Source organism: Neovison vison, chromosome 9 (genome assembly GCF_020171115.1).
Source record: "Neovison vison isolate M4711 chromosome 9, ASM_NN_V1, whole genome shotgun sequence".
Classification (NCBI taxonomy): domain Eukaryota; kingdom Metazoa; phylum Chordata; class Mammalia; order Carnivora; family Mustelidae; genus Neogale; species Neogale vison.
Window position 1 is genome coordinate 35,061,364 of NC_058099.1, and position 27,614 is coordinate 35,088,977.

Below are 27,614 nucleotides of genomic sequence, written 5' to 3' on the forward strand. Positions count from 1 at the left end.
ATCCTGAACATTCACACCCAATAGGCTGTTTTCTGCTACTTTGCCCTGAATTTGTTAGTTGTATTTTTTTCTACAATTATGTTACTTAATTAAATATTAAGTAAACTGCAGAAATACAAGTGCAAATGGAAAGACAGTTTTCACTTCTATGAAAATTAAGTTGAATGTTTTCAAAAGACTGGGTAAAAAGTGAGTATTTAAAAATTACTTTGGGGGCACCTGGGTGGCTCTGGTGGTTGAGCATCTGCCTTTGGGTCAGGTCATGGTATCGAGCCCCATGTCAGGCTACCACTCAGTGTGGAGTCTGTTTCTCCCTCTCCCTCTGCCTCTCCCCTGCTTGTTCTCAGTCTCTCTATCTTTCTCAAATAAATAAAAAAACAAAATTTAAAAAAAATAAAAAGTAGGGCACCTGGGTGGCTCAGTGGATTAAAGCCTCTGCCTTTGGTTCAGGTCATGATCCCAGGGTCCTGGGATCGAGCCCCACATTGGGCTCTCTGCTTGGCGGGGAGCCTGCTTCCTCTTCTTTCGCTCTCTGCCTGCCTCTCTGCCCACTTGTGATCTCTCTCTGTCAAATAAATAAAATTAAAAATCTTTAAAAAAAAAAAAAGTAGGGCACCTGGGTGGCTCAGTGGGTTAAAGCCTCTGCCTTCGGCTCAGGTCATGATCCCAGGGTCCTGGGATCGAGCCCCACATCAGGCCCTCTGCTCAGCAGGGAGCTTCTTCCCCTCTCTCCCTCTGCCTGCCTCTCTGCCCACTTGTGGTCTCTCTCTGTCAAGTAAATAAATAAAAGTATTTAAAATAAAAATAAAGGGCGCCTGGGTGGCTTAGTGGGTTAAAACCTCTGCTTTCGGCTCAGGTCATGGTCCCAGGGTCCTGGGATGGAGTCCCACATGGGAGCCTGCTTCCTCCTCTCTCTCTGCCTGCCCCTCTGCCTGCTTGTGATCTCTATCAAATAAATAAATAAAATCTTTTAAAAAAATAAAAAAAAAATTACTTCAGGAGGCACCTGGGTGGCTCAGTTGGTTAAGTATCTGCCTTCAGTTTAGGTCAAGATCTCAGGGTCCTGGGATGGAGCCCTGCATTGGGCTCCCTGCTTGGCAGGGAGTCTGCTTCTTCCTCTTTTGCTCCTCCCACTCATGCTCTGTCTCTCTCTAGAAAGGAAAAAAGAAAGAAAGAAAGAGAAAAAATGCACCTTAAAAATAAAAATGACTTTGGGGTTAGATATGGATACATACATAGTTAAAAATGAAAATAAAAACATGGATGAGTTTTACACTTAGCTTTGGAGGAGTCTTTGGTTCTTTTTCCCCTCTAAAGAAACCAATAATGGAAAAATACACGATGCATATTAGGTGAGAAATGGGCCATTGGTTGTCTCATGAAAAACCTGGCAACTTCCACCTGGGACAATTGGAACAGTTGCTCTGGAGGAAGCCAGGTACTAGGTAAGAAGTCTACCTGGCCTGAGACCACAATGTTAGGAAGCCCATGCTAGTGGCATTGAGAGTGAGATGCCCTGCTAACCCCAGCATTTCTAGCCACGTCAGTGTAGATACCAGCCAAGTGGTGAAAAGCCATCTTGGATATCTAGTCTAGGTGAGTTTTCAGATCACTCCAGCCCTTGCCTCCATCTGACTGCAACCTTATAAGAAATTCTAAGTGAGAATCACCCCACTGAGCCGAGTCTATCCACAGAAGCACAAGAATTAATAACACATTTTTTGTTTTAAGCCACTTTATATTAGTTTGTTTTGTTATACAACAGATAACCAGTCTCTTGTGGATGAAAGGAGAGAATCACAAGAAAAGGGAGGCAGCCACTAACGTCAAATACCATAAAGAGATCACAGAGGATGAGAAAAGACCATAGTATTTCACAATTGAGAAGTCAGCATTGTCCTTCAAGCATTGCAGTTTCAATAGAATGGTAGGGGTGAAGGCAAATTGGAAGTGTTCGTAGGGCAAGTGAGTGGTAGGAAACAGATACAATGACAGATTCGTCTCTCTTCTTTCTTTTTTAATGGTTTAACATTCACTGATGATTCTTACCTGAATCAATTATCTCATTGGAGATGGCAAAATGGAGAATTTCTAATTCTATCAGTCCTACATTTATTAGCTGACATTCTTCTGCAAAGAAGAGTTTTCCCTCATCAATTGGGGATGAACCTAATTTCTTCCTAAAATGACACATTAAATGCTTCATTCTTTCTCTTTAATTACCAGTTACCTGACAAAGGAGTTAGTGTCACAGTATTTCCATTGATGGTAAATGAGGTTCCCCCCCTTTTCTCTCTCATTCTCTCTTTGAGTATCATTATGGACTCATGTGTGGACTCATGTATCACATTTTTTCGATGTGTTACAATCAATTACAGACTAAATTAGTCTTTAAAAGAAGCAATGAAGGATAGGGCTAAGATGTGATCAGAAAATTCCTGGAAGAATACAGTGGTTAAAGAAATACACACACACACACACACATCCTTATCAATGATCAAAAAATGAAAATCAGATTGAAAAATGAAAATCAAGACATATAAAAGAGAAAAAAACTATAAAATATTCAGTTCTGGTACTGGATGTATAACCCAGAGAAATTCTCACATAGATTTCATAAGGGGCATGTATGAAGATATTCACAGCATTGTTGATTTGGGTTGTGAGGAGAAATCTGGACATCCATAACTGAAGAAGTCCTTAAACAAAATGTGGTGGTGGAGTACTATTCAGTAGTTAGAAGCAGTGGACCAGATCTTAAAAACCTGTTACTGCAAGGAAGAACAAAAAGAAAAATATATGTATTTTATAATATTATTGATGTAAGAAAAAATACACGAATCTAGAATAGTAATACACATTTTAAATAAATATCTACAAATAACAGTTTTTTATTTTATAAAAAAAATTTTAAAATAAATATCTACAAACAAAAGGATATATGCTTAACATACTGGAATGATTTCCAGGGGTTAGAAAAGGGAATGAGATTAGAGGATATGGATAAAAGTGAATAATAAGTAAAATCAATGTGAGAGGCTTTGTGAGTGAATAATAGGATCAAGTCAACCCCCTATATTTAAATAAAAATAAATGATTACATAAATAAATTGTGATAGCTGTTCTGGAAAGGAAAACCTTTAAAAACATTGACCTAATAATTTTTTTTAGGAATCTAGCCTAAGGAAATAGAAACTTATGCTTATTAGAATTATAACAGGAAGAAAAAATGGTCAGCATGTGTTTTATTGCTCTCATCCACAGCCTGCAACATATATCCCCAGGTGTTTCAGGGAGGATTCTGGAGTGTTTCACAGGTGTTTGTGATGTGCTTGGAACAAGTAGAGGCATGTGATATTGGGGGTTAAATGCATCATCTCCTGCTCCAGCTCCTTCCATCTGGCTCTGCTATATTTCCATTGCCTTTGCTGGGAATGGTTAAAATGGTCATTGAGTTCTGCCATTTCTGGAGTCCTTCAATTGCTAAGGCTGCAGAATGTTATTCTGTGCTGTAGCTGAAACTAGCTGGCTCTTCTTTTGGTTTTACACACTATTAAATTTTATTATGTGTTACAATTTTTCTGGAACTCTTTTGTTGTTTTCTTATCTCCTTCCTCTACTCCTCCCCCTCCAGGAAAAACAAACAAACAAACAAACAGACGGACAAACCAAAAGACAAAGCAAAAAAGAACACCAGCAAAGCATGCTGGAAGACAAACACAAATAATAGATGTGCTGGGCTTAAAAGTGAAATGAGAAATGCAAATCGAAACCATAATGAGATACCACTTCATGCCCATTAGATGGCTGTGTTTAAAAAAAAAAAAAAAGGAGAGAGAGAGAGAGAGAGAGAATGACATGTGTTGGTGAGGATGTGGAGAAATTGGAACCCCTGTGCATTGCTGGTGGGAATGTAAAATGGTGCAGTTACTGTGGAAACCAGTTTGGTGGGTTCTTCAAAAAGTTAAGTATAGAATTACCCTATGATGCAACAATTCTCCTCCTAGGTGGAACTGAAAAGAACTGAAAGCAAGGACTCAGATACTTGTATGCCAATGTTCAGAGCATATTATTCACAATAGCAAAAAACAACATAAATGGCCATTAATGAATGAAGGAATGAAACAAATGAATGAATGAATGAAACAAATATATATATAGTGAAATATTATATATATAGTGGAATATTCACTTTAAAAAGGAATGAAATTCTGATACACACTACAACCTTGAAAATAGTATGGTAAGTGAAATGAGCTAGACACATAAAAACAGATATTGTATGATTCCATTCATATGAGGTACCTAGAATAGGCAAATTCATAGAGACAGAAACTAGAATAGAAAGTACTAGGGACTGGAGGGGAAGAGAATGGGAAGGTTATGGATTAAGAAGTACAGAGTTTCTGTCTTTCTTTTTTTTTTTTTTTTAAGATTTTATTTATTTATTTGACAGGCAGAGATCACAAGTAGGCAGAGAGGCAGGCAGAGAGAGAGAGGGGAGGAAGCATACTCCCTGCTCAGCAGAGAGCCTGATGTGAGGCTCGATCCTAGGACCCTGGGATCATGACCTGAGCCGAAGGTAGACCATTAACCCACTGAGCCACCCAGGCGCCCCAGAAGTACAGAGTTTCTGTTTGGGTTGATGAAAAACTTCTGGAATGGATAGTGGTGATAGTTGAATACCTTTGTGAATATAACTGCTATCGATTGAATTGTGTCCTGCTCAGATTCATACATTGAAGTTCTAACCCTCAATGTGATAATATTTGGAGTTGGGGCCTTTGGGTGATAATTAGGTTTTGAGGTCAGGAAGATGGAGCCCTCAAGTTGAAATCAGTGTCCTTATAAAAAGAGACACCAGAGAGAGAAAGACAGCTCTTACCAGAATCTGACCATGTTGGCATCTTGATCTTGGACTTCCAGTCTCCAGAACTGTAAGAAAAAAATTTCTGTTGTTTAAGCCACCAGCCTATAGTATTTTGTTATGGCAGCCCAAGCTAATACACATGGATATGGTCCTTTCTTTCTTTCCTTTTTTATTTTTTTAATTTTTATTTATTTGAAAGATTTTGTTTATTTATTTGACAGTGACAGAGATCACAAGTACGCAGAGAAAGGAGGAAGCAGGCTCCCTGCTGAGCAGAGAGCCTGATGTGGGTCTCGATCCCAGGACCCTGAGATGATGACCTGAGCTGAAGGCAGAGGCTTTAACCCACTGAGCCACCCAGGCACCCCTCTCTTTCCTTCTCTTTTAAACAAGATTTAATTTACTTACGAGAGAGAGAGAGAGAGAGAGCGCGCATGAGCAGGGAGAGGAGTGGAGGGAGAAGTAGACTCCCACTGAGTGGGCACCTGACATCAGACACCAGCACTGGGCTGGCCTCCAGGGGTTGATCCCAGGACCCTGAGATTATAACCTGAGCTGAAGTCAGACACTTAAGAAACTGAGCCACCCAGGAGTCCCTGTGGTCCATTTGCTCTTTTGTACCCCTTAACTGGTGGGGTGAGGTGGCCCCAGGCCTAACCAGTCCTCTCTCTTGTTTCTTCCTGGCCTCCAAGGCAGCTTTAGTGTGGTCTTTTCGTAACTAGATTAAACTGCTTGCCTGCCCCATTTCTTCCAGGGCTGGTGGGAAAGGCATTTGACCAAATTGGAGTTTCAAGAGTTGAAACTGGGATTTGGGCATTGGGGTGTAAATAGGCCTCATTTTTTTTTTTTTTAAAGATTTTATTTATTTATTTGTCAGAGAGAGAGCACAAGCAGGCGGAGTGGCAGGCAGAGGCAGAGAGAGAGGCAGGCTCCCCACTGAGCAAGGAGACTATTCGGGACTCCATCCCAGGACCCTGGGATCATGACCTAAGCCAAAGGCAGCCGCTTAACAAACTGAGCCACCCAGGCATCCCTAAATAGGTCTGATTTTGTTCAAGGCTGCTGAGACCTATTAAAGGAGAGATGAATGCCATAGTTTATGGGCATTCTACAGAAGGCATTGGGACTAAGGCCCCAAGTAGTAATATGTTACCTGCCATGAGAAAGTGAAGGATAAGATTCAGGAAATATTAGGATCCTGAGATCAAGACCTGAGCTGAGATCAAAAGTTGGACACCTAAGAACTGAGCCATCCAGGTGTCCCTGACTAATTACATTCTTAAAGTCTTCCAGGTCCACTTTCCCCAGACTGTTTCACCTGGTAAACTCCTCATCATCCTTAAGCTATTAATTTCTTTTTCTTTCTTTTTTTTTTTTTTAAAGATTTTATTTATTTATTTATTTGAGAAAGAGAGAGAGACAGCAAGAGAGGGAATGCAAGCAGGGGGAGAGAGAGAGAGAGAGAGAGATAAAGAGAAACAGGCTTCCTGCTGAGCAGGGAGCCTGATGCTGGGCTTGATCCCAGCACCATGGGATCATGAACTGAGCCCAAGGCAGATGCTTAACGACTAAGCCACCCAGGCAACCCTAAGCTCTTAACTTCTAAGAATTGATCTCAGCATCCTCCAAGGAGACTTGTAAACTCTTTGAAGTCTGGGCCTATACCTTCTTCATTGTATCCCCAGGGCCTGGCATTGTTAATGACTGAAAGATCAGTACCTAGTGATTGTCAAAGTGGAATTTAAAATGTCTGTTGCCACAGATTCATCCACATGTCCTTCTCATGGGATCAGCCTAGCACTGTAGCACTGTGCCTTGTCAACGTGTAACCTGCTCTCTCTCTACTCAGTTCCCGGTTGGTGATTGCGTGTGGGGAAAGGCTGAGGATAACGCTTTCTGGAAACGATCTAGTCAGCAGTTTAGCTGCACCCTCACCCACACGGCTGTACTTAACAGCACTCCTAGCACGTGGTTGAGTTTTATTCTGCTCCTCTGTGGCTTTGATACAAGAGTAAGAAAAACATGAAAAGGAAATGGGTTCAGTAACCAATATCTTATCCGAGGAGAGGAGGGCCGCCAAGAGGGTCATGAATCTGCAGAATTCTCTCTTAGAACACCGTCAGCCCAGCTCAAAAGTCTTTCCTCACCTCCCGGCCTCTCTCCCTTTTGAGACTAGGCCCAGCTGGGTTAGATGGTTTCCTGTAAGTTTTTTAACAACAAGGGCGTTTAAAGTAAGAAAGAGGAAGAGAAAGTCTAGAGGAAGGGGTAAGGGGCCAGGGCCGAGCCAGGCCGGCTTCTGCTTATAAGTCAAGATGGGTCTCTAAATTCAGAGAAGGCAGCGGATCTCCCTCCATCTCTTTCGTTTCTGCCTCTACTATCCTCTCTGGGTCCGTTGATTTATCACTGAGACACGGCTCAAGAACGGCAGACAGTTTCTTTCGTAAGTGTCTGAAAGGGGAAAAACTTTGAGCAAACAGCCAAAAGAGGGAGGAGGGTGGAGAGGAGACTGGCTCTAGTGTGGGGAAGAAAAGGAGGGAGGCCGAGGCGGCATTGGCCGCGCACGGGGAGGACGGCGGGCGGGTGCGCCGGCGAACTGCAGCTACCCGGGCCGATCCCCTAGCAAACTCGCGGGCGCAAATACTGGCGCCAGGGGCAGCCGAGCAGCTGAGCCCCAGGCGCGGGGCCTGGGTGGCGCTGGGCCCGGCCCGGGAGGCCCGAGTCTCTGCCCGGGAGGCGGACCGGGGGCGGGGCCGCCCCGGGAGCTGGGTTCTACCGCGGGCGGCCCCTAGTCTCCCCGCCTCCGCGAGCGGCCGCGGCAGAGGATGCCCTACGGCGCCGCCTGTCCTGCCCCGGAGCCGCGGCTGAGAAGCCGGCTGCCCATTGGCGGCGGCGGCGCGGCGTCTCCGCCCCCTCCGCGTCCCCGCCCCCTCCGCCGCCGCCGCCGCCGCCGCAGCCGCTTCCCGGCTCCGCCTCCTCCCCCTCCGGGAGCCGCCTCCGTCGCCGCCACCGCCGCTGCTGCCGCCGGCCGGGGCCCAGTCAGCGCCCGCCGCCGGAGTCGAGTCGCAGTCGGAGCCGCTGCCCGCGGCCCCGCCATGAGCGGAAGCGCTGCCGCCGCGGTTGCCGCCGCCGCCGCCTCAGCAGCTGCGGCCGCCGCGCACTTCCAGCCTCAGTCGTCGTCTCCCAGGCCGGGCGCCGCCGAGCTCGGGCCCCTGCGACGCCCGCGCCCCCCGCCGCCGCCGCCCCGGCCCGAGCCAGCCGCTGCCGGCCGTCTCAGCCCTCCGGGCCACGGGCCTCTCCGGGCGAGCGCCCAGGGTGGCGGCGCCTGCGGCCGAGCGCCTGGAGCAGGTACGGGTCCAGGAACCGGCCGGGCGGGGAGGGGCGTGGGTTGGTTTTGGGGGTGGGGGGGCCCCAGAGGCGTGCGGTCCAGCCGCCCGACCCCGCGCAGGGGGTGGAGCGTTGTCCGGGTCAGCTTTGTCAGACCCCGGAGCCCCTGTGAGCCCTGTGGCCCCGTCAAGCCGGCTCACAAAGCGTTTTCCCACCCGGTGCGTAGCCCCCTCCCTTAGGGTGGGCAGGGCAGGACCTCTTTAGGTCTCCGCTTGGCGGAGGAGGAAACCGAGGCGTTCAGGGGAAGTGACTTGCCCAAGGTCACGTAGCCGGGGAGAGTCGTATCCTGGCTAGGACCCAGGGCCACCCAGAGCTGGCGCGGGCCCGGAGCAGGGGGGCTGGGAGGAGGAAGAGCCCCTAGCCCCGGAGACCCGAGAGACATAGATCCGGAGGAGGGGGCGCTAGGCCCTGCTCTCAGACACGCCCACCCAACGCTTTTTAGGTAGGCTTAAGAAATGGGATCTCTCGCGGGGTGGGACAGAGGAGCTGGGGCCGCTTTGGGGGTTTGGTGGTACCCTGGGGAACCGATTTGGGGAGTCTCAGGGGGAAAGAGTCGTATGGGGAGGGTGTAGTCTTTGGGAGAGGGCTTTCTTGAGTGAATGGGGCAGAGCTTCGGAAACTTCTCATCGTGGGGACCGTTTGGTCTCTGCCAGGCCACCATTGCCCGGACTAAACCAATCCAGCTGAAATTAATAGGAGGGAGGCCTTCCCACTTTTGTGGAGATACCCTCAAGGTGTCTCTTTTCATTAAATTGTCGAAGTTTCGTTTGTGCCCCAAACAGAAGTGCGTATAAGGCCCTAGTAAAAAGCATTTCTGCTGTAGAAGGCTGAATTAGTTTTTTCCTGGGTGGTCTGGATCTGTCACCCATGAAGAGCCCCTAGAGAACAGCTACCCTAAGCGTGAAGGGGGAAGGAGGCGGGGAGGATTGGGACAAGTCACCCGCCTGCCTGGTATGTTAGGCAGGGCCCTATACTGTATGGGACTCCCATTTTTCTTTAGGGGGTGGGTGCCTCAATGTGTGGTTTTGCCTGTGGATGCATCTTGGAAAGGGAAGGAGGAGAGCACTTGGGAGTCTTAGAGACAGCGAGAGCGAGCGAGCAGTGAAGAGGTTCCTGTGGCGCTGGGAAATAGAAGCTGTAGAATGGGGGAAAAGAAGATATTTAGTCATTGCGGGGGAAGGGAGATGAAAGGATTTCCGAGGGGAAGGGGGCAGTGTCTAGTCCTGAGAAGAGTTGGGATGTTTCAAAGAAGGAGCCAAGGGTGATGAGTTTGAAAGGAGTCTGTTAGAGGTGGATGGTATCTTAAAGGTTGAGTAATAGGTATTGGTCTGCAACAATCACTTCATTTTCTTCTAGTAAAGACAGTTGTACTTTCATATAAATGTTTTAGCCTTCTCATTCCCCATCCCCCATTCTCTCTCCTGTTCTAAGGCTGTTGGCTCTCAGTATTGTCTTGGAAGTAAGGCTTGACAAAAGAGGGAAGGGGAAGACTAATTAGCAAATGCATTAATTAGGGCCCTTTGTCCGAAATGATTCCATGTTTAAGTCAGCTGTTTTCTTGCTGCCCTCCTGCACTTCGGCTTTCCAGCTGTGGTGGCTGTTGGACGGGTGCTGTGGAATAACTGCTGTGATTTAGACAAGATAGGTTCGATTTTTCTTAAAAAATGGAGGAAAACCTGCTTGATAAATATGTATAAAAACTTGAAAATTTTCTGGTCAAAGATTTTAATCAGGAAAATGCAAATGGAAACAATATTGAGGTGCCATTTCACACCCATCAGATTGGCAAAATTTAAATGCTGTGATAACCAAGTGTTAGTGAGCTTGTGGGGAAATCAAAAGTTTATTTCCTGTTAGTGGGAGTGTAAATGAATACAACCACCTTGGAGAGTAGTGTGGTGATGTGTTATTGGAGAGCTAATACACCTACTTACCCAAAATGTCTGTTTCTGGCTCTGAGAAATCCTAGTACAAGTGTCCAAGAAAGAAGTATGAAAGAAATACAAGCATTCTTCTTGCAGCTTAAATGGCCACCAGCACGGGAAGTGCATAAATTGGTAGATAGTCCCATGCGCTTGAGTCTTAACAGCACTGAAAAATAAACTATAGCCACATGCATTAAAATGATGGAATCTCACAAACATAATATGGGCTAGGGGAACAGGTTACAGAATTTTTAACAAAATGTTTTCACTTTTATAAAATCTGAAAACATGAAAAATAATGTTTGTGGCTGTGTGCATATATGGTAATAGTATAAAAACATGCAACAACTAACACCAAATTCAGAGTAGAGATGATCTCTGGAAACAGAAGACAAGGAGTGAGATTGGACAGGGGTACACCGAGGGCGTTAATAATATCTAATATTCTGTTACTAAGAAATCTGAATCAGATAATTGCAAATTAGGATTTGCTTATTTTGGGTGTAGGGTCAGAGATTCAGTATCTTATTTTAAATATTTTTCAGAAGTTTGAAATATTTCTCACATGCAAAAAATTTGCTTGTTTATAGAGTGCAGGATTTTTGTCTCATAATGATGAAACTCTTGCTACAGACTCTGGTCCAGCACAGCCTGTTAGGCACGCAGGCTGGTGATCTTTTCTCACCCTTTTCTGACCTGCGAAGCCTAGTATATTGCACTGGGTGACTTTTATTTTGGAACTGCTGATAGGCATGGAGGATTTCTCAGTCTTTCTAAATTTTCTAGTGGACCTAGGTCAGCAGTTTGAGCTTTGTCAAAATATAAATGCCCCAGGACGTTCAGACTTTTCTGTTGTAGGGAGAGCCCCAGAAATGTGATTCTGAAAAAGTTCCCCAGTAGATTCTGATGGCCACTAAAATTTGAGAGCCACTGCCTTCGGCTCCTGTTTCTGGGCTGTACTCCATCTCAACTTTGCCCTATAGGCTACCTTCTCTTGCCCCTCCTGCATGACTAGGACTAATTTGGGCCCATGTGATACTTAGCTCTTTTGTAGGGCATAAAAGAATGATAGGGTTGGAAGCTGTTGAGTGTTAAGCCCTTTATAATGGGGACATAGTCGCTTAGAGGACTAGACCTAGTTCTCTTATTTTCATGCAGGTAGCTAAGGGGCCCAGGGCCCACCAAGGCTATTTATCAGGTTCTATAAACTTTAACCACTGGTGTCACAATATGGGGTTTTATAATTAGGATGGGAGCAAAAAAAAAGGGGGGGGGCTTACAGAAGGAAAACCCCCAACAGTAAATGTATGTGATTGTGCCTTTTTCCACAGATGATGGTGATTGTTTTAGTGCTTTAGCTTATGACATTGATTTAGATTTCAGCTATTGAATCTACATTCAAAGATTAGGGTCTCAGATAACAACTGATTATCCCCCTCAAGATGGAAGAATTTCCTTTCTCCAAATTTGATAGTTTTACTTATCTGCCAGACCCTTTTTGCTCTAGTCCTGATATGTTTAGGAATGAATTTATATTCACAGATGTGAGGACTTCTGGTAATGAGATTTGTGAAATGCCTGTTTTTGGGAAGGTTCTTCTCTCAGGAACCCTGCCTTGGAAGTGCAGTGCTTTTCCAGGTAGACTGCTGCAGGGCGTGCTGTGTTGGGTTGTATGGGTTGTGCCCAACCTGAGGTCACCTGTTTTGTGTGGTGAGTGGGAGTGGAAATTCATTTGTGCTCCACTTACCAAATGAGCATTTTGTAGGGGGGCCTGGGTGGCTCACTTGGCTGAGTGTCCGACTCTTGGTTTCTACTCAGGTCCTGATCTCAGAGTTGTGAGATTGGTCCTTGCATCAGTATCCAACCTTAGTGTAGAGTCTGCTTAAGATTCTCTCTCCCTTGGGGCGCCTGGGTGGCTCAGTGGGTTAAGCTGCTGCCTTCGGCTCAGGTCATGATCTCAGGGTCCTGGGATCGAGTCCCGCATCGGGCTCTCTGCTCAGCAGGGAGCCTGCTTCCTCCTCTCTCTCTCTGCCTGCCTCTCTGCCTACTTGTGATCTCTCTCTGTCAAATAAATAAATAAAATCTTTAAAAAAAAAAAAATTTTTCTCTCCCTCTTCCTCTGCCCCTCCCAACCCTGCGCTCTCACTCTCCCTCCCTATCTTTGTCTCCCTCAAATGAATTAATAAATCTTAAAAAAAAAAAAAATTCTTGTGGAAAATGGGTCCCCTCAGAGAGGGGACACCCTTTTCTAATTCCCATCAAGTGCTTCATGAACTAGCATGGCCTTGCAACTTTGGAAGGCTTTGTCCCAGGCAGCTTTGTTGGTCCATGTGTAATGAACTATGCCATCCATAGTTAAGGACTTTGTGAAGAGGGCAGGTCAGTTTTGGGCTTTGAGCTCTGAGAATTTTGTCCACGTGAACTTTTCAATGGAAGGAACCTATCCCCCCTCCCCCCGGCTTTTCATCACCCTGTTCAGTTGAACCAAGATTCCAGCTTAAAATTGTAAAATCTGTTATGGAGCTGGAGAAATAGGCTCAATTTTTAAAGTACCATTATTTATGAAAAGACAGAATGAGAGAAATATTAAAAGGACAAAAGCATCTGGTAATTGAAGACGAGAAAGTAGCTATGCACCACATTTGTTCTTGCATTCTTGGAGTGCTCACTTTGAGGGGGAAATACAATGTTTTCTTCTTCCTATTCCCCCTACACTAGCATTCCTCAATTTCTTAAGACCTGAGGCTTTTTAGCCAATTTTGAAAATATTTACCCATTTGTATTTTCCATTAAGTGGTTGTTTACCCTTCCTGCTGTTTTATTTTTTTCTTGGAGAGAGAGGAGGAGGGTAGTGCTGAACCTAGGACGAGACTGGACTTCCTACTGCTTTTGCAAATAATGGCAGTGTGTTTTTCAGAACTGTTGTCATGGAAGAGTGCTGTTCTGCGGACTCAAGGGAGAGGTACATTTGAAGTGGTTTCTGTTGTCTTCTTTATTATCATTTTTAAACATGATCGAGGGTGATGGTTACAGAGTTCCATTGTGCTTTTGCTGCTGTCTTGAAGGGAGTTTTTTTTTTTTTCTTAATATTTTATTTATTTATTCGACACAGAGAGAGACACAGGGAGAGAAGGAACGCAAGCAGGGGGAGAGTGGGAGAAGGAGAAGCAGGCTTCCCGCTGAGCAGGGAGCCTGATGCAGGCTTGATCCCAGGACTCTGGGATCTTGACTGGAGCCAAAGGCAGATGCTTAACAACTGAGCCACCCAGGCACCTCAGGTTTTTTTTTTTTTTTAAAGAAAATCTGTTTAAAAATGTTTAACAAAAATAGTCTTAATGCCCACATAAGGAAAATAAACAGTTCTCACCTATGGGCCTTACCCAAAGCAGTTTGAATTTTTTTTCCCCCAGTTCTGTGTAAAGGGATTGGGCAGGTGGAGGTAGAGAATGATGGGATTATACTGGAGTTTTATCAGTTTTATCAGTTTTATCAGTGACTGACTCCAGTCTTGATATGGAAAACTATCACTGTATTGTCTGCTATTGTGATAAAGTATGTGTAGAAGTAAGGGAGAGATTGGGAGTTTTGATATATGTAATGATTTGATCCCGTTGAAAGAAAAAGCAGAGGAAAGAAGTGGTAAGAGGAAGAAATTTATGAGAGTAGCAAGCAATTAAATAGGACATTTTGTAGTGTTTTTGGAATGTTCTTGGAGTTGAAAGTTACCTGTCCGTATCCGTTCTGCTTTAGCACCTTTGGTTTTAGTGTGTGAAGATGGTGCTTACTGATCTTCACTTCAAACCTGTTTTATTGTCATGGAGCTGGAAAGTGAGCAGTTTTGAAGACTAGGCTGAGGTGGGAGGCTAGGCTAAAAGCAAAAACAAGTATCCATTTTGTAATTGCTTTTGTAAATAGGAGTTGAGACTCATAATTAAAAAAAAGTATTTTTCATTTGGCTTTTTGGCTATCTTATTTAAAAATTGTTATAATACATTTGTCTTCCTATGTAGATTTTTGTTGCTGCCTCAGTACATATTTGAGCACCTACTGGGTGCACAGTCCCAGTACCAGCCACTGGTCCATGGGGGCGATGCCTTCATTTTCTGAGACTTTTTCATTACCTGAGGCGCTGCTTCAGCTTGTGCTTTCTTTTCTCCCTTTTATCATGCCTCCTTCTCCCTGGTCTTTGGGCTTGGTGGGGGTCCATCGATCTGTCGGGTGATCTTACCACATGTGAGGCGTGCAGAGGCCTCTCAGAACCTTTTGACTGGGCGCCCTTCAGTAACACCCCTCAGATAGTTTTGAGCTAGACTTGAGGGCCATCATAGCGGCCCCACCGCCTCTTCCTCCTCTGCCGCCTGTGTTGCCACCACCCACCCTTCGCTGTGGAGCCTGGAAGGCGCCCCCCTCACCCCCAGTCATACAAAGAGTCTTTGTGCTTGGAGGATGTTCTAAAGGCAGGATCACTGCAATTATAATTCCCCAAGCACAACCAAGTAATGGGGGCAGGCAGGGTAAAGATGGTATCCAAGTTCTCGTTGGTAGGGAGAAGTCAGGCGGGGATTAAAAATCATCTGGAGACAGTACCAAAATGGATAATGGAGCGTTGTTGGTAGTGCTGGTGGGAATGTGTTTAATTGAATGCATTTCACTTCAGATTTTTAAATTCTAATACTTAAAAGATACTTGAAGCTTTAAAAAGCAAAAGACAGCCTGAACTTTTTTTTAGTTTTTTTAATCTAAAATTATAACAAAATCACTTTAGAAGAAGGTATGTAGAAATCACAGTATACTTTGCTTTATGTTTATGTTGCCAGAGTGACTGATTGCCTACGAAAGCCAAATACATATCTTACTTACTATCCAGGGGGTGCTCTTACTAATCCAGCTCTTTTTGTTTATTTCTAAAAGTAAGCTCTGACTGACATTTTTGGGAAGCTGATTTTCTCCTTCCACCACAAGAAGAAAATCAGTGCGGGAAAATGTGCTTAATAAACTCTTAGATCAACCATCCCATGTCATGATGTGCTTCCAAGCTCTATTGGTAATCTCTTAGTGAAGACTTTTTTCTTACTGTGTCTTTTTCTTTTAAAGATTTTATTTATTTGTTTCACACACACACACACACACACACACACACACACTGAGCACAAGCAGGGAGAGCAGCAGAGGGAGAGAGAGAGAGAAGCAGGCTCTTTGTCGAGCATGGAGCCCAATGGGGAACTCCATCCCAGGACGCTGGGATCATGACCTGAGCTGAAGGCAGACTCTTAACCGACTCAGCCACCCAGATTCCCTTATGATGTTAACTATTAGTGTATTACTCTGATTAGTGTCTCAAATAGACTTTCTTGTTTTTCTAAAAAGAAGTGCACCAGACAATTGACAGCAGAGGTTATCTTTAGACTTTAGGATAGTGGACTTCAGTCCTCTCCAGGTGAGGGGAGAAGATCCTTTTTGTTGTCATGATTAGCATTAACATCTGTGCTGAGTGAAGCAGCCAGGGACTGTGTACTCTATATGGAAAGCTATAGGTACTGTAAGCTGGCCCTTCATCTAATTACTTGTTGGAGTCAGGTCAAGAGTTGGACATTTAAAAAAAAAAAAAAAAAGAGTTGGACATTTATTTTTACTGTTTAGTGTGATTGTTGTCCTGTTGGAGGAAATCTCCCTTTTTTTATTGACAGAAGTATGCAATGTGATGATTGATAAATGAATACATTTTGAAATGATGACCACAGTCAGGTTTATTAATACAACTATCACCTCATATAGTTACTTTTTTTTTGTGAGAATGTTTTAGCGCTCTCAGCAAATCTCAAGAATATGAGGTATTATTATTATTTTTTTAAAAGATTATTTATTTATTTATTTGACAGACAGAGATCACAAGTAGGCAGAGAGGCAGGCAGAGAGAGAGAGAGGAAAGCAGGCTCTCGGTTCAGCAGAGAGCCCGATGCGGGACTCGATCCCAGGACCCTGGGATCATGACCTGAGCCAAAGGCAGCGGCTTAACCCACTGAGCCACCCAGGCGCCCTGAGAATATGAGGTATTAACTTAGTCACCATGTTCTACATTAGATTCTCAGAACTTTTAATTGAAGACTTGTGCCTTTGACCAGCATCTTCCCATTTCCCTACTTCCCAGATCTTGGTAACCACCATTCTGCTCTCTTTCTGTGAGTTTGACCTTTTAAATTAAAAATGTTTTTACTTTTTTTTTTTTTTGTTTTTTTAAAGATTCCACGTATAAGTGAGATAGTTCTGCATTTGTCCTTCCCTCTGGCTTATTTCACTTAACATTATGTCCTCCAGATTCATCCATGTTGTCGCAAATGGCAGGATTTCCTTCTTTCTAATGGCTGAATAATTCTCTTGTACGTATATTCCAAATCTTCCTTCATCCATTCATTTGTTGGACACTTAGGTCCCTGTCTTAGCTGTTGTGAGGAACGCTGCAAAGAACGTGGGAGTACAGCTAGCTTGAAGAAATCAACCTTAAATTAACTTCACATAAGACTACTGGGTAGTCTATTACAAAGATATTGCTGATTTGATCCTTAGAAAAGACTACTAATTTGACAGCTAAATTTTACGAGATTTAAAAATAAACAAGGAGGGGCACCTGGGTGGCCCAGTGGGTTAAGCCACTGCCTTCGGCTCAGGTCATGATCTCAGGGTCCTGGGATCGAGTCCCGTATAGGGCTCTCTGCTCAGCAGGGAGCCTGCTTCCCTCTCTCTCTCTGCCTGCCTCTCAGTCTACTTGTGATTTCTCTCTGTCAAATAAATAAATAAATAAAATCTTTAAAACAAAACAAAACAAACAAGGATCGGGGCACCTGGGTGGCTCAGTGGGTTAAAGCCTCTGCCTTCAACTCAGGTCGTGATCCTGGGGTCCTGGGATTGAGCCCTGCATTGGGCTCTCTGCTTCAGCGGGGAGCCTGCTTTCTGGTCTCTCTCTGCCTGCTGCTCTGCCTACTTGTGATCTCTGTCTGTCAAATAAATAAATTAAAATCTTAAAAAAAAAAACCAAACAAGGATCTATTTTATATGCTTTCAATGAAAAGTAAGGTTGATCTCCCCCTCCTGACCCACAGTGTTTTAGGCAAGTACCTTGTTCAGCAGTGACTTTATTTTAGCTTAATTATAAACTGTTACTTGGCTACTTTTTTTACTTGATTTATAATATTTATTTACTTTGGGCAGTAACCTCTGACTTCTTTCTTCACTGCTCTCTAGTGGCCACTGAAAGTAATGATAAAAGGTTTATTGAATGCCTACTGTGTATCAGGCAGTGAGGATTTCAGATACAATTCAGATAGGAAACAGTGATAGATTCTGACCGTATGTTAGCAGAAAAAAATGCATTTTTGGGTATGCTAACCCTTAATAAAATGGGAGAGAACATAAAAATTGCATTAACAATAGTGATATATAACCATGATGATTAATGTTGCTAAAGCACAGATCTAACCAGACCAAAAATTTACATGGTTGCCTTCGAAGTAAAAAAATATCTTTTCATCTGGCATTCAAGACCAGCGTAGTTGGGTCTTTATTATTTCAATCTCTACTATTTTTCCTCATGAATATTATTCTCCAGGGAAATAGGATGCCCTGTCATCTATATGTGTATCACTTTTTGACTTAGTTCTTTGATTTTTCAGCTTGGAATGCCTTCAGTTTTTCCAAATCCTACTTTTTTTTTTTAAATATCTAGGTGGTTTTTTTAATATCTGGGTAGTAGTTGTCATTTATTGTGTGCAAAGCTCTGTTTGGAGTGCTTACCTGGATTAATTCATTTAATTTGTGCTAGGGTCCTTGAAGGTTGATGCTATTATTATCCTTATTGTGCAGATGAAGAAACTGGAACACAGAGAGGTTAAATAACTTGCTAGAGATGATGCAGCTATTAAGAGTGTTATCTGGGATGTGAACTCAAGCTGTCTAGTTCCAGAGTCTGTATTTTTAGCCATCATGCTTTACTGGATCTCTCTTTTTTTTTTTAAAGCAAACTTAGCAGTTAGTTTGGTAATAAGAGGTTGAATGTAAGCAAAGGTGATGGCTGCTTTAGCCACTAAAAGGAATTCACAGTCTTTAGTTTTTAACTTTGCTCCTGAGAAATATACTCTCTCTTTTTTAAGTTCTGAATTGTTGCATTAGGATTATTTAATTGATTTTTTAAAGTCATTCATTACTTTTTTACATAAGGAGTAGGAGTTACCTGCATTGGTGGGTGGATCCACATTAGAATAGGCATATTTAAATCCCTTCTTAGAAAATCTCTTATGTTCTATGAACTTGAACATTAAGGTTTTAACTGAGTACTTGTTTGAGCACTTAAGCGGATCAAGAAATTCTCAAGGGAAAATTTGGCCCTACTCGGAGGAACTTCTGAATTTCACCTTTTTGTGGATATGGATATCTTCCCACCAAATATCTCAAGAATAGATGTTAGACTTCTTTTTAGTCCTTTTTTTTTTTTAAGCCTTCTTAATTTCCATAATAAATTGATTTGTCACAAGCTAAAGCATAAACATATCATTCAGTAGCATAGAATATGAACATTTCAGGTATTAGTTGGAGATGCTAATATGTTGGGTTGATGCTGTCTGAGACAGTTGGATTATTTGAGGAAGATAATGTGGCATTGTGGTTACCAAAGGAACTACTTCAAAATTGATTGGAATGCTTGTTAAAAATTCTGTGTGTAGGTGACCTAGAATTAGAACTTGAGATTGAGTAAATTTCCTTATAAACAGTTATAGGTCAGGTTTCTAATACCGTTTGATTTATACTGGAGGCTTAATAGGCATTGGTGGGCCATCAGTTTAGAAAATGTACTGTGAAAAAAAAAAAAAAAGTGTACTGTGGGAAAATGAGATTCTAAGGTCAAAACCAGGTACAGTACTTACAGACATTTGGAACATGGCCTCTTTTTGAGTGGAGCACTGCCAACAGTCTTTCTCTCCTATTTTGCTTTTGGATACCTAGAAAGGAAGGTGGAATTCTTCACTTTTCAGATTACTAAGGGATATGGAATTAATTTATCAGAGGAAGATACTCTTTCTTTTCAGATGGGATAAAGACTGACTAATCCACATAATTGAGGAATTTACACTCATTTACTTGTTTGGGTTTCTTTAAAACCCTTAGTTTCAGAACAAATCAAGAGTCACCAATTGAAGACATTATTGTTGACTAGGTTTGCTATACATCAAGAATGAGTCATGAACTCTTCTGATTTAATTATCCAGTGGTTTTTTTTTTTTAAATTGTGCGTGTATTGTTGAAAACAAATTATTTCTATTTTATGATATTTTTGAGCCTTAAATAAAAGCTATATTGTGTGCTAAAAAAACAAAAAAAACCAAAAACAAAACCAAAAAAAAACAAAGGCAACAAGTCAAAAGATTTGCCTTCTTAAAAATGAATTTGTGTGCAACTTATGATGTTATTAATTTCTTTTTTTTAAATTAAAGATATTTATTTATTTGACAGAGATCACAAGTAGGCAGAAAGGCAGACTGAGAGAGAGAGGGGAGAAGCAGGCTCCCTGCTGAGCAGAGAACCGGATACTGGGCTCATCCCAGGACCCTGAGATCATGACCTGAGCTGAAGGCAGAGGCTTTAACCCACTGAGCTACCCAGGCACTCCCTTTATTAATTTCTATGTTAAGGTCAAAACGAAAGTCAGAATTTGACTCTAGAATGTTTAGAGTCTATACCTACTTTGAATCTTAACTTTTGGTAGAACAAAATCTTCTAAAAAATGAACTCTGAGGGGTGCCTGGGTGGCTCAGTGGGTTAAAGCCTCTGCCTTTGGCTCCAGTCATGATCTAAGAGTCCTGGGATCGAGCCCTGCATTGGGCTCTCTGTTCAGCTGGGAGCCTGTTTCCTCCTCTCTCTCTGCCTGCCTCTCTGCCTACTTGTGATCTCTGTCTGTTAAATAAATAAATAAAATCTTAAAAAAAAAATGAACTCTGATTCAACGGACATAAGTGATTTTAATTTAACATAAACACTTTTTGTTGTGGGGATAGAAATCAAACTAGTTTTGCCATACCAAAATCCTTCTCTAGCACATTGGAGATGTGAATATCACGTTTCCTTTTGAAGTATAATTATTTGATAGAATAGTTATGTTATTTTTCCTGGTGCTATGTAGTTAAAATCCTAGGGCCTAAATTTATTTTAAAATTTGATTAAAACTTTTGTTTCTATTGAAGAAAAGTTACCAAATTGAAAAGGGGCTTTGAGGGACACCTGGGTCACTCAGTTGGTTAAGCATCTGCTTTTGGCTCAGGTCATGGTCCCAGGGTCCTAGGATTGAGTCCTATGTGGTACTCCCTGCTCTGTGGGGAGCCTGCTTCTCCCTCTCCCTCTGCTGTTCTCCCTGCTTGTGCTCACTCTCTGGCTCTCTCTCTCTCTCGAATAAATAAATGAAATCTTAAACAAAAAGGGGTGCTTTCAAAATTTTAATTCCAAATTGAAAAGGGGCTTTAGAAATCTTGGAATTAAAATTGCTTTTAAGGAGGGAGAGGCAAATCAAATTGGATATGGGCCCCCACACAATTGTCTGTGCTACTTCTGGGTCAGGAAAGCTCAAAGAGGGGGGCTGTGTTGCAGTAGGGCAGGGCGTAAACCTGGTAGGAACTAGAAGTGAAACTGGAAATGCCTTTAAAACAAAACAAAACAAAAACCACAGCAAAAAACCCAGGTTGTTGTATTAGATGGAGTCAGGCTGGATTGAGCAGTGAGACTGTGATTCTCAAGCACAAATGTGTATGTAGTACCCCTTGGCAGATTTCCTGATTAAGTCAACATGTTTGCTTTTGACTCAGGACAGACCTTAGTCTCAATGGAGGAAAATGAGAGAAGAGCAAAGGGAAGGGCTGAGGCAGGGGCTTTAAGGTGCAGGTTCTGGAAGAAAATTAAAAAAAAAAAAAAAAAAAAAAAAAAAAGGAAAGAAAGGGAAAAAAAAGAGAGGAAGAAGAAAAGAAAGAAAAAAAAAGAGAAGGATTTCTGAGCCTTTGAGAGAGATAGCAGGAAGTTAAAGGTGGAATTCTGGGGACATTTTCTGCTCCCCACAAGCTGTATGGAGGTGAAGGCTGTGGCTTAGAAGTGGTGGATATGTAGATTTAGAGTTGTTGGTAAAGGTATCTTTGTTGGAACAGAAAAGACATATCACTGTGGTTTGTTTTATTTTATTATTTTTTTTTTTAAAGATTTTTTTTTTTTTTTTTTTTTTTTATTTGACAGAGCGAGATCACAAGCAGGCAGAGAGGCAGGCAGAGAGAGAGGAGGAAGCAGGCTCCCTGCTGAGCAGAGAGCCCGATGTGGGCCTCGATCCCAGGACCCTGAGATCATGACCTGAGCCGAAGGCAGCGGCTTAACCCACTGAGCCACCCAGGCGCCCTGTGGTTTGTTTTAAAACAATAGAACTCACTACAATGTTAGCAATACAAAGGTAACCAGTCTTACATAATTTTTATTACGCCTAGGGTTAAAATTGAAATTCACTTTTTTTTTTTTAAAGATTTTATTTATTTAGTTGACAGAGAGAGATCACAAGTAGGCAGAGAGGCAGGCAGAGAGAGAGAGGAGGAAGCAGGCTCCCTGCTGAGCAGAGAGCCCAATGCGGGACTCGATCCCAGGTCTCTGAGATCATAACCTGAGCTGAAGGCAGCGGCTTAACTCACAGAGCCACCCAGGCGCCCCGAAATTCACTTATATTAAAAGAAAAATGAGAACTTACAGTTGACAGGAGCATTACATTTCCAGGGTGGTTTAATGGTAGTTATGTGCCTTCCATCACAAACAAAAGTTGACAGTGCTAACATGCTCTGGTTAACTAGGGCATGCACTGCTAACGTTTTTCCCTCAGGAATGATAGGTTCAAATTCAAAGACATTAGACATTGCTCTTTCTGCTGGCCTCTCCCCTTCCCATCTCCAGAACCATTCATAGATGCGCTGTGTGGATGGATGTGTGTCTAGTATGGATTGAGATAGGGCTCATGGCTCTGAAGGAGTCCAGCATCTCTCACACTTCAATGCATTACCTGGGAATCTCGCCAAAATGCAGATGTCTAGCAAGGGCACAGGTGATAGTGGAGTAGCTTGGAATAGCCAGGAGGTGGAGTAGTGGCTCTCAGATGTAAGCCTGTGTGACAGGCATTCGAAGGGCTGGTTGAAATACTACTTGGCCCCACCATCCTGAGCTTTTGATTCACCTCACTAGGGTGGGGCCTGATATTTTGCATTTTAAACAAATTTCTAGGTGATGCTAGTGCAGCTGGGGAGAGTATATTTTGAGATCTCCTGAGATAGAATATAATTAATATTGAGGAGAATCAAACCATCTGTCTTGGGTCTTGAACATCATTTTATAACTGAAAACGGTGAAGAAAAGTTTGCTAAGAGTAAATAATTAATATTGTTCATGGTGAAATAGGTAATGAGAATGAAGGAGTGCACTTGTGATAACCACCACCGGGTGTAGTTGGAAGTGTTGAACCACTTGAAACAAATACTACACTATATGTTAACTAACGGAATTTAAATAAAATAAAAAAAATGCTGTTCATGTTAGGCAGATAACACCTCATTAAATAATTCTGTGTTTTATTGTGGTGAGTATATGTCTTTCTCTAGAAAATATCCCCAGTAGACCCAGCCAAACGGTAAGAAAGATGATTACTTCTGGAGAAGGATCCAGCGTTATGGAGGATAGGATTTTAGCTTTTCTTTATAAGGTTTTAATTTTTACTGAAGAGATTGTATTTCTATTTATGTAATTAATTTTAAAAAGGGATAAGAAACTGGGCCAGATAGCTTCCCATTTACTTCTCCAGATCTGTCCTCCACCCTGTTCCACCTGGCTCTCTGCCCCAGGGAAAGAGCTCCCAGATCCTCTGGCTTCTTACTGGGTTCAGCCTTAGGAGATTTGAAGGGAAGGAGAATGAAGTCAGAATATTTATACCTTCTGTTCTTGTGGTAGCCTGCATTTTATTACCTGGGTTTTAGGAATCACTGTCTCCTGTCTTTTTGGGGGGCCAGAGCAATAATTGTCATTGCTCTTCTACCCTCTCTGATTTTTGTAGGCCTCACCTAATTTAGTAATTACTCCTTTTACAAACAGACCCCTTTCAGTTTATTCTAATTTGAGTTTGTCATCCTTTTCTCTGTTGGAAGCCTAGGTGATGGACTCTCTAGTCCTGTTCCTCTCTTTACTGTATTTTCCTGTTTATTTAACACCCACCCCACCCTCTCCCCTATAATCCCAGGGGTAGTGACAGTACTATTTTGGTAGGTGTAACCTTTCAGACAATTTCTGTACATAGCGTGGCTCTAAAATACATACACACATTTAACATACGAGGAATCATACTACATTTCCTCTTGAATAAATTCTTTTTTCATATTACATTATGACCATCTTTTTTTTTTTTTTTTTTTGATATTTACTTATTTCAGAGGCAGCGCAGGGGGGAGGGGCAGAGGAAGAGGGAGAATCTCTAGCTGAGCTTGGAACCCTGAGATCCTGACCTGGGCTGAAATCAAGAGTTGGATGCTTAACTGACTGAGCCACCCAGACACTCACATTGTGACCATCTTTCTATATCAGTATAATCTACCTCATGCTTAGTAGCTGTATACCATTTCATTGTATTTGGTATGCACAAAGCACAATTTAAATAGTTCCTTATATATTTAACATGATAGTTTATTAATTATTATTATTTTTAAAATACTTTATTTATTTATGAGAGACAAAGAGAGGCAGAGGAGGAAGCAGAATTCCTGCAGAGCAGGGAGCCTGATGTGGGACTTAATGCTAGGACCCTGGCATCATGACCCGAGCTGAAGGTAGCTTAACAGCCACGCAGGCTCCCCTTAACATAATAGTTTTAATTATATACTGGATTTCCGTTAGTGCTTGATCTGTTTCTGCATTCTGTTCTATTATCTGTCTCTATTTTGGCACCAATATGATACATTTTACTGATTGTAGTTTTTTTTTTTTTTAAGATTTTATTTATTTATTTGACAGAGATCACAAGTAGGCAGAGAGAGAGAGGAGGAAGCAGGCTCCCTGCTGAGCAGAGAGCCCGACGCGGGACTCGATCCCAGGACTCTGAGATCATGACCTGAGCGGAAGGCAGTGGCTTAACCCACTGAGCCACCCAGGCACCCACTCATTGTAGTTTTATAGAGCTGAATTCTTGGTAGGGCAAATCCTCATAGTTATTTCTGTTTTGGAGAAGATTTTGGCTTTCATCACATACTTTTTTCCCCTTCCAGATAACAGTTTTAAAAGTATTTGTTAGGATTCCTTCAAATCCCATTGATACCTTAATTGGAAATGTATTCGTGAAGTTTTGTAGTTTAATTTGCATTTGTCAATGTATTTCACATTCTTTTTGCTTTTGACAGTGGGGCATTTTCATCATATTTCTGGAGTTTTGCTGATGTTAGAAAAAGCCGTTGGTTTTTGTATATTTATTTAAAAACCTTCCTATTTCCTAAGCTCTTGTAATAGTTTTTAGTAATTTTTCACAGGTTTTTCTTGGATATTCCACTTGGACAATGATTTTGTCAGCTTTCTTAATCCGTTTTTTTTTTTTTTTTAAGATTTTATATATTTATTTAACACAGAGAGAGAGAGATCACAAGTAGACAGGCAGGCGGAAGGAGAGGGGGAAGCAGTCTCCCCGCTGAGCAGAGAGCCTGATGTGGGGCTGGATCCCAGGACCCTGATATCATGACCTGAGCCGAGGGCAGAGGCTTTAATCCATTGAGCCACCCAGGTGCCCCTATTCTTTTTGATTAGATTAAATCTGTCTTTGTCTATTTACTCATCTGTAAAATAGGTATAATGAAAATGAGTTAATATATGTGCCTTTCCACATAGTAAGCAATCAAATGATGGTCATTATTTTTAATTTTTTAAATTTTTATTTATTTATTTTTAGAGAGGGAGGGGGAAAAGCAGAGGGAGAAGGTGAGAGAAAATCTTAAGCAGACTCCCCAACTCTGGGCTAGATCTCCCAACCCTGGAATCATGACTGGTTCCCAAATCAAGAGTCAGACACTTTATCCGCTTAGCAACCCACGTGTTAGGGTTATTGGTTGTTATTATTACTATTTTTAAAGACTTTATTTATTTTATTTGACAGAGAGAGAGATCACAAGTAGGCAGAGAGAGAGGGAAGCAAGCTCCCTGCTGAGCAGAGAGCCCGACAAGGGGTTAGATCCCAGGACACTGAGATCATGACCTGAGTTGAAGGCAGCAGCTTAATCCACTGAGCCACCCAGGCTCCCCTTGGTTGTTATTTTTTAAAAAATGATTTGTCCTTTATTATTTTTGTATTTTTCTGTGTTTTTGTATACTGATTAAGGAATTTCTTTTTTAAAAGATTTTATTTGAGAGAGAGAGAGAGAGTGCTCTCTCATCATGCGTGTGTGTGGAGGAGGGGCAGAGGAGGAGGGGCGGAGGAGGAGGAAGAAGAAGACTTCCTGGTGAGCAGGGAGCCATATGTGGGGCTTGATTTCAGGCCCCTGAGATCACGACTTGAGTCAAAGGCAGACGCTTAACCTGATGAGTCACCTAGGCACCCCGATTCAGGAATTTCTGTTCTCATCTTTATTGAAATCTTTCTATATGCCTTAAAAGTTTTTAAAAAATGTATATGTTATTCTTACTACAAAATGCACATGGCAAAAAATTCAAACATTACAGAAATATGTATCAGACAAAATAAAAAGTCTCTTTATTTGAAATCTTGAGAGATCAATGAGAACAAGTCAATGTATATATTTCAGTGTTTTTGTTACGCACGTATGAGTTATAAAAAATGGGACCATACTATATATATTATTTTGTAACTTGGTTTTTTTTCAACATTATGTCTTAGACCTCTTTCCAAATTAGAATTTATAGGTCTAGTTTTTCTTTTTTAAAATCTTTATTTGATAAACAATAGACACATAGCAACATTCACATCTTCTGAGTTTGCAGCTCAATGAATCATCACAATGTGAACACACGTGTGTAACCAGTATTCAGGTCAAGAAATAAAATAAGGCAAGTATCCCAAGAGCTTCCCATTGTGCCTCTCTATCTCATACTTTTAAAAAATTTAACAGCTTTCTTGAGATACAATGCACATACCATACAGTTCACCTGTGTGAAGTATAAAATTCAACATGTTTGGTGTATTGGTATATTCACAATTGTGCAGCTATCACCACTATTTTTTTTTTAATTAAGATTTTTTTAAAATTAAGATTTTTATTTATTTATTTGACAGAGAGAGATCACAGGTAGGCAGAGAGGCAGGCAGAGAAAGAAGAGGAAGCAGGCTCCCTGCCGAGCAGAGAGCCCGACGCAGGGCTCCATCCCAGGATCCTGAGATCATGACCCGAGCCGAAGGCAGAGTCCTAACCCACTGAGCCACCCAGGCGCCCCTAACACCACTGTCTAATTCTAGAATCTTGCATCACCCCAGAAAGAAACCCTCTACTCATTGGCAATCACTCTTCATTTCCTCCTACCCCGGTGGTAGGCAACAACTAATCTAATCTGTCTCTAGGTTTTTCCATTCTGGAGCTTTTATGTAAGTGGAATCATACAACATATGGTCTTTTATGACTGTCTTCTTTCTCTTAGTATAATGTTTTCATGGTCATCCATGTTGTAACATACCAGTGTTTCATCCCTTTTTATGGCCAATTAATTGTATGAGTATACTATATTTTATTTATCCATTAATCAGTTAATGGACATTTAGGTTGTACCACTTTTGAATTATTATGAATAATGCTGCTGTGAACATTTGTGCACTAGATTTTATGCGGACATATGTTTACATTTCTCTTAGAAACACACACACACACACACACACACACACGTACACACACCCCAAGAGTGGAATTACTAGGTCTAGTAATTCTGTGTTTAACCTTTTAAGGAACTGCCAAACTTTCCCAGGTTGGTTGCAGCATTTCATTTTTCATTTCCAGCAGCAATGTAGGAAAGTCCTAAATCCTTCACATATCATCAACACTTAACTATTTCCTGTCTTGGGGTGTATTGGTAGTTCATTGTCGTTTTTGCTTTGCATTTCTCTAATGGCTAACAATACTGAGCATGTTTTCATGCGCTATTGGCCCGTGTAGATTTTTAAAAGGTTTTTAAATTTTCTCTAATTGTCATAGGCAAAGCTAAATAGTATCTTTTGTGTCTTTTTTTTTTTTTTAAGATTTTATTTATTTATCTGACAGAGAGAGAGATTGCAAGTAGACAGACAGGCAGGCAAAGAGAGAGGGGAAAGCAGGCTCCCCGCTGAGCAGAGAGCCAATGTGGGGCTCCATCCCAGGACCCTGAGATCATGACCTGAGCTGAAGGCAGAGGCTTTAACCCACTGAGCT

General features: G+C 42.1%; 1 protein-coding gene across 1 annotated transcript in view; it reads left to right on the forward strand.

The window, feature by feature from the left end:
- Window positions 1-8,150: 8,150 nt before the first annotated feature.
- Window positions 8,151-27,614, forward strand: part of RNF38 (ring finger protein 38) — a 144,487-nt gene continuing 125,023 nt past the window's right edge. The window contains exon 1 of the mRNA XM_044265352.1: window positions 8,151-8,215. The gene's annotated coding sequence lies outside the window, so the exon portion shown is untranslated. The remainder of the gene's footprint in view (window positions 8,216-27,614) is intronic.